This window comes from Hibiscus syriacus, unplaced genomic scaffold (genome assembly GCF_006381635.1).
Source record: "Hibiscus syriacus cultivar Baekdansim isolate YM2019G1 unplaced genomic scaffold, ASM638163v2 tig00117034_pilon, whole genome shotgun sequence".
Taxonomy (NCBI): domain Eukaryota; kingdom Viridiplantae; phylum Streptophyta; class Magnoliopsida; order Malvales; family Malvaceae; genus Hibiscus; species Hibiscus syriacus.
The window spans coordinates 12,088,112-12,096,734 of record NW_024063533.1 but is presented as its reverse complement, the minus strand read 5'-3'; positions in this window follow the sequence as shown (position 1 = coordinate 12,096,734).

Genomic DNA, 8,623 nt, shown 5'->3' with positions numbered 1-8,623 from the left:
ATTCTTGGACAAATACATTTGACTAAAGAAGAAATTGATAGTAACGTGTAAGAAAAGGACTAAGCAAATAGTAGATGGCAGTAATGCGTAAGTAAAGAACTAAAGCAAATAATAGATATTTTGTCTAAAAGTGTTAAAAAATAATTGAAAACATGGATTTCAAAAATCAAAACATAAAAAAAAATCACAATATCTTACAAAGAACCAACAGGAGGAAGATAAACAGAAACTTTGAGTTTCAAACTTTTCATCTCATTTTCTCTACAATTCTAAGAGATAGTTTTTTCTAAATTTCTCATTCTTTTGTTCCTCCATTTCAAGAGGTCATTTTTCTCATTTTCATTTCAACTTCAAGACTTGTTCATCTCAACTCAATATTGAAGTGAAAAATACAAGTTATATTATTAATATTTTGTTTATTACTTAATTTAAAAATTAAATTTATCTTACTAGTTAAATTTAGGATTGTTAGAAAATTATTATTTTAAATATTTAATTAATAATTAGTTACATCCATATTTTGTTATATAAATATTTTTTTTGTGTTAGTTATAATTTTTTTTTGTAAATCCTTTGTATTATCAATTACAAAAAATTAGATTCAAACAAATCTCAAAATACATGAAACTTGAAAGAACTAAATAAAAATTAAAATAGAACTAGAGGCATTCAAAAAATGCTTTATTAACTTCACCTTCTTTACTTTTTGAACTGTGGTATTATCATTACAAACTGACATTATGATTTTCTTTCATTTTTTAAATCTATTTTATTGTTAGTTTTAAGTTTCATAATTATTATTTCACTTTTTAAAACTTTATTAGTTCATTTTTCTTATACATGCACATAAATTGTTTATATGCATGTATAAGAAAAAATGTCACATTCAAAAAGTAAAGAAGAAGCTCCTAGTGATGATTACAGTTGGAGGTGGAAAGAACATGTTGAAAGTCATCATAATAATGTCAAATGCAAATTTTGTGACAACGTTATCAAAGGAGGAATAACAAGATTGAAAGAGCATTTGGTTGGAAAAAAAGGAATGTAGCATCTTTTCCAAATGTATCGATTGAAGTTAGAAAAAACATTACTCAACAACTAAAGGAATTTCATAATGAAAAAGCTTTGAAATAGATGAGGAAAGAAGGATTGGAGGAAAGAATAAGATTAGAAGATCATGAAAATTATGGTTATAGAAGATGAGGAGTTAACTATTGCAAAACAAAAAAGTATAAGATCCAAAATGGAATGGGAAGAAAGAAAACTTCGAAGAGCAAGAACTAGTCAAGATTCAATTAATGAACCTAGGGGAGGTAATACTTCTGAATCTTGAGAATTCAGAAGATCATTCAGTACCATTGATTCTAGAAGAAGTGGGAGGGAACATCAGCGGAGTAATTTTAACACTCATGGAGCTAGATTAGTAAATATGGATCTGATTCTTAAAAAAATCAAAGAGTTCGAAGCAACCAAAACTCGTTACAAGCTTTTTTGAAAAATGCAAAAGAAAAAGTAAGGAAAACAGTTTTAAAATTAATATTACATGAAATTATATTGACAAGAATTACAGAGTCACCATTTCTACAACCTATACTACAAGTTGTAACTGAAGTTGTAAAATCGGTTAGGGTTCCTTAAACTTATGAGTTGACATGAGTGTATTTGGAAGACGAGTATCAATAAATGCAAGAATGGGTGAATGTCTTTAAGCCTATATAGGAAGAAAAAGGTGTGACCATTATGTGTGATGGGTGGAAATGGACTAGAAATCAATAGATAATCAATTTCTTGATTTACAGTCCTAGAGGTAACATCTTTAAAAAATAAATTGATGCTAGTAGTTTTACCTATCGTACAACTAAGTATTATTTTTATATAATGGACAAAATGGTGGATTGAATTGGTGAAGAATTTATAGTTCAATTTGTTACAGATAATGAAGCATCAATCAAAGCTGGTGGTAAAATGTTGATGCAAAAGAGACGACACTTGAATTGGTCAGGATGTTTTGCTCATTGCTTGGATCTTATTTTTGAAGAAATTAGTGACAAAAAGGTGTGAAATATGTCTTAGATCAAGCAAAAAAGATATATTCTTTCATATACAATCATACATGGACGATTGATTATATGAAGAGGTATACGAAAGTTATAAAACTCTATTTGCCACCAATTTCATTGCTTTGGAGAGCATTGTTAGAAGCAAATGATAACTCTCCAAAAGAGTTATTATTTAAAGCCTTTTTACTTAGGTTAAGCTTGAACTTTAGCATGTTTAAAATCATATTTAGATTTATTTTAACATATTTTATATCATTTTCATATTGGGAATAGGGCTTGTACTTATGAATTGATAGTTGTTGTGGGAATAGGGCTATAATTTAAATTTAAAAAATAACTTTACAGAAAAAATGAACTTTCTTATTGGTGGAAAGTTTGATCTTGATGGGCTATAAATATATTATTTTTACGCACTTTATTCATGTTTTTGAAACCTTAATTTCTCCATAGCCTTAATTTCTCCATAGCCTTATTTTATTTTTCTATCTTTCTACCGACCATGGCTACCTAAGCCCAATCGTCAGGGAGTGCAGTATCAGCTGGGGAGCAACGTCGTGTAGCAACAGTGACCGGTCGAGATTCAATCATGTTTTTTAGTTCTTTAATTGAGAAAGGAAGATACTATTTGATAATATTGGATGTTTGAATTTATTATTGTTATTTGGATTTGAACACAAGATGTTTGATGAAATACTTTTTAATTTGATTTTGCTTTTATGATATGGTTATGTTACCGAGATCTTTTTGATGACTATTTTAGAAATAAAAATAGTAACATGCTTGTTTAATCTTGGTTATTTTTAGAGATTAAAATATTGAGATTTCATGTTACTTATGAAAGCATTAGTTACTATAAAAGTAATGTTAATGCAAAGAGACTTGTATTGTAGAATTTTATTCTTTAATTAACAACTTGATTAATGGATTTAATGAGAGTTAATTATTTTGGTTAAGTGATTAATTTATAAAAAAAATTAATTTGTTAATCATTGCTAGAGACGTAGCCGTATTTTTACAATATTATTATGTTGACAACTACCAAATGAAGACGTCATTGCTTGGTCTATTGGTCTGATTTCTCCACCGTTCACTATATCATTCCCCCACTTTTATCATTGTAAATTTATACTTTGTTGTTATCCTTCTATTTTACTATTGCACCCATATATTCTCCTGATACTTGTCATACAACTCTCTTGTAATCCGTTTTGCTCTTTGTGGGTTTAACATGCGAAGCTTTTATAGCTTCCACTTTATTATTTGGTGACGATACATATACTTGCGTGATTGTTGTAGCGTTATCTAAGCATCAAGTTTTTGGCACCGTTTACGAGGAGCAATGGTATTGTATTAGAGTTGTTTTCCTTTTATTTCACTAACTTTGTTATTTTCTTTTGTAGGCACCCTTTTCAGTATAATGTTGCTAGTGCACGACCCACAATAGTGATAGATATTTTGAACCTTTTGATCATGAAATTAAGAGAACACCTCGTCAAAGAAACATGGACAGAGATACTGAGAATAATGCTCTACCACCATTGTAAATTAGGGATGATGGTAATCTGTCACTAATTTTTATAACATTGATGACCACAATAGGCCTATTGGAGAGCATGTGGTAACTATTTTGGACAATTTTAATCTTTTCATCGTGAGACATGTTATCCATGTTGGTTATTTTGAGCTGAAACCAATAATGCCCCAAATGTTGCAGTTGATGGGGTAATATTATGGAATGCATACCATGTAACACCCCAAATTTTAATTTACTTTTAAATTGAATATTATTTCATTAATTTTGGGGACTAGATCGTGAAAATTTAAAAACCTAATTTTAGTTTTTGAAATTCTGATAGTTGATGGACTCATTCCCTAATTTAACCATTGTTGATCTATTGAGAATAAAAGTTAAGGTCGGTGGGTTTTGAACCCAGACAGGAGAATATGGTGAACCACTCCCTAGCCATTAGGATATGGCATTATTAATGTCAAATTTTCATTTTAAACTTTTTTTAAAGATTACACATGGGATTTTAAATCCCAAATTTAGTTGGATCCCCGTTACTATCGAACCATCTCCCCCAAAATTTTATCTCCCTTGTTGTCATCGTTTTCGCGTCGAACCGTTATCCTCCGACCACTGTGTCATGCACTGCCGATATCATTGTGACCGGTGTTCACCCACAACCAAAACCCCTCAAACCATTCATCGTAAAAGCCCTCGATTACCATTAAATCGGCCTTTGAAAGCTTCAATAAAACCATCACCGCCGTGAACTTTATCATAATTTTACGTCAATTTCACCACCGTCGTCACTGAGTTCCCCACTCAGTTCCGACCAGAACCCGACCCCTCCGGTCCATTGTCACCATCAAATCCCCCTTCGTCGGCATGGGTAAGCTCGAATTTAAGTTTTCGATAACTTTGGAAAATTTTGTTATAACTCCTTTCACTGTCGTACGCATCGTCATGTGCTGACAGTGCACCTGGGGCTTCTCTGTCGGTCTAGGAGCCTTCTAGATCCGGTCTAATTAGACTGAACCAGTCCAGTCAGATCAAACTGGATCAAGCTAAGTCAACTTGCCGAGTCAACTCAGACAGAGTAAACTCGTTGACTTTGACTGACTGTTGACTTAACTGTTGACCTGACCAAAGTTGACCGTTGACTTAGACCAACGTTGACTTTGACTATGACCAAAATGTCAAATTTTAGTTGTATTTTATGTTTTTCAATGTACTGAGTCCAAATTCGAAGTTCGTTTTACCAAATTCAAACTTGATAAGCTATTTTCAACATTTTATCTCCCGATTGAATACAAATTTTCACGTTTACGTTCTGTTTCTAATGGTTTTTCCATGTATCTGATACATTATGGAATGTTGAATTAAAGTTCGAAGGCAATAGAATGGAGTTTAATTGGTTAATTGTTATGACTCGAAAAATCGAGGTAATACATTTCTACCTTATGTCTGCATTATGGAACATATGTGTATTGGTTAATGCATAAATAAACATGTTTGGTTACATGTGTGCAATTAATATATTTATAAACTCGATCCAAATACGATGAAAAGTAATTAAACTGAATAAGACTCAGATTACATGTATAGGACATTAGAAGACTGATAAGAAATAATTTCAGGTTCAGTGATTAACCGATAAAACAATCAACCTCAGAATATTTAAATTCTAATTATTTTCGTTAAAGTTTTAATACCGAAATCACCTGGTTAAGAAATTAAAAAATTACCCCTATGAGGTAAAAATGGTATGACTGACCCTAATAGTAAAAGTACCATGAGAATTCATATTTAATCAGATAAATTATTGATTCACCTGTTAAATTCCTGATCTATTCGGAAAGTCACTAATAATCAATTTTTAACATCTGAGAAGGTACTAGACTTAGAATTTTTGATTTATCAGTAAACTCCTAAAGGATAAAACATCAGAAGTACTATTTATGTTTGAATTGTTTGAAAAATATAAATATAATTAAATGGAAAGACTGGAATGAAGGAAAGGACCAAAATACCCCTAAAGTGTAAAATGACCCATAGTACCTCTAAGCCCTGGAATGACTAACCCTAAAGCTCTGATATGAATAAATCACTCTCGAATACAAAAATGACCTAAAATTTCTATTTCCTAAGCGAACACCTAGAGGCTAAATTATTGAAATTACTTTACACGTCTAAATTACTCGAAATGACTATATTATTGAAATTACTTTACACGTCTAAATTACTCGAAATGACTATATTACCCGAATAATTGAAACGATCTAATTACTTTGGAAACTTTGAAATAACCAGGAAAAACTTGAATACTAAATGACCTAAGTACCCTCTATGACCTAGAATTAAGTGGATGACTTGGATAAGTCTGGAAATGATGATGAACTTATATGTTGTGCCATCCATAAGGGTTAGGAACCCTGAATCAAGCACATCAACATTTATTGATACCGTTGCAATACAAAAATGAAATAAATAATGTTGGATTACCTGTTCATCTCCCTAAGATCCATTTAATGATGAATCGAAAGGTGATCAGTTTAATTAGAGCAATCAATATTAAGAAGTGAATAATGGTGAAGTACCTTGGTCTGAATGATTGGCAAGTGTCGCAGTGTTGGGATTAGATAGTTTAATTAGACTTGAAATCCTGATAATTCAATTTAAATGCTAAATAATATAAATTGTTGTTTCACTCTCATTGGGTTAAATTACTAAGAATTCTTCAAGAAACCAAAATGTCTAAAATGCCTCTGATTTTTTCAATAATGGAATCAATCATGTCATATCTGAAATCTCAAGTAACTCTGATGTAAAAGATTCTAAATACCATCTTGATTACTTAGTGCATCTAAAAAATATCTGAATCCTATAAGATCTTGATAAATCACTTCTCGAATGACTGATGAATCCATTAGCTACCAAACCCCCTTTTTATAGGGATATTGTTTATAAAATCCCATTAATTTCCAAAAGTTTTATGGTTCCCTAGCTAATAAATACCAAGTTACTGTTTTACTGAATCTTTTAACTATGATAAATACCAAGTTTTATTGATCTTCTAGTGTGTTCCCTATGTGCTATATGAATATTTTATCTAGCCTGAAATGTGATTTACTGAATTTACTGTTTTACTGAATCTCTTAACTGTTTGATATTTTGATTTAATGATGTATTGGTTTAATATTTATGAACTATGGCTACTTGATATGTGTTCTCTAGTTACCTATTTTCACTGGAAAATGTAATCGTTCCTGATTTATGGATCATGGAATCTACTCGTTACTACTTGAACTATTTTTTTGGGACACTATCTGGGTAGGCTGAAGTATGGAGGTTCAGCTCTGATCAAGCTAGTAATTCTTTACAGACCTAAGGTATTCATTGGGTAAGCTCTAAGGCCCCAAATCACTCCCTTAGTAGGGGATTATATGTTGGTGTACGGATGGAGGGCATTCATGGGATTTAAATAAATTCATTGTTAATTTTACAACATTCTACTGTATCATGATTTTGATATTAAAGTTACTGCTCAATCTCATTTATACTGGATATTGTATGGGTAGGATTCTAGAGTATAAAGGTTCAGCTTTAATCAAGCTGGTAATTCCTTACGGATCTAAGGAGAACCTTGGGTAGGCCCATAGGCCCTAAGGTACTTCCTTAGGATGGATGCTTTGCTGTGTGCTTAAGGTAAGTCCTTATGGATGCAGTTCTAGGGAAACTACATATAGGTGTTCGGTTGGAGTATATTATTTTGGTTTTAAAATATGTTTTAAACTACTTATGTTTTTAAAGGATATGTATACATTTCTTCATTTTGTTGGAACACGTTAGACTCACCATTTTAATTTTCTAAATTTGTTTCTCTCTGAATACTTCCTTCAGACTGTAAATTCCTATTTGTAACTGAAGACTTAGTTAATGAAATCTAAATTCACCGCTAGAATCAGATGATGACTGCCCCACTAAGGAATTTATGTTTTACCTTATACCCGATAGCCTATTGCATTCATCTAGTAGTTCTTTATTATTGAGTTTTCCAAAGCTCACTTTGTTACTTACTATTTCAGTTTAAAAAGTTGATCCTGTTCTTTTACCGACATCAGTAAAGGAGTTCAACTGATATTGCTTGCAGAGTACGATGCATGTATTTAGGGAGGGGTATGTAAGTTGCATTCTATTTTTATATTAGAGTCTGAAACTTGTTTTATTACTATATATTTTTGAATTCTACTTTTATATATATAAATGATTTTTTAAACTTTTATTTTATCTATGAATTATTTTACATTTTTAAATGGATTAACAAAAGTTTTAAAATTTTCAAGAATTTTTACTGTGGGTTGCTCTGGTGGCCTTAATGTGACACATCAGATCAGATCAGCTCACCCGCATCAGTATGAGGGTGTTACATTGTGGTATCAGAGCCTAGGTTGAGTCAAGTCTTTTTGGTATATCGGTCGATCAACTGTCATAAAATGTTTAGTCTGTGCATGCCCCTAGATTATGACCGTACTATCTGAACTAGGATTTTGATGTCAAGTAACCATTATGTAATAAGTATACCAAAGTATCTTATTTGTTAGGGCTCAATCTTTGCAAAAAGGGAATAATATAAGTATTTGTCCCAGTTTTGAAAGTTACACAACGAGTAACGTGGGAGATTATTTATTTGAGAATTTTGACCTGACTTCTAACTTGAATTTGAGTTTTGTTACTCCCCAAATTTTCTGTGATGATAAGCTCGTAGAAAAACCTTATAAGTGAAGTTTTGATATTAAGAATTTGTACTCAAGGGATTGAAGAGCAAGGTAGTTGGTCCAAGCTTTAACAAGGTGTTCTCCCTATAAAGTTTTACATTGATGAACATAATTGAAAAATTTCTAGAACAATTCTTGTTCTGATTTTATGAGATTGAAACTCGATAATTATTGAGGCTCTATCATCCAAACCCTATCCATATTAATCAGTTAGAGGTTATTGAGTTGAGGCCAAATTTATCCTATGAGGAGGAGCCTGTTCAAATTTTTGATCGAGATGA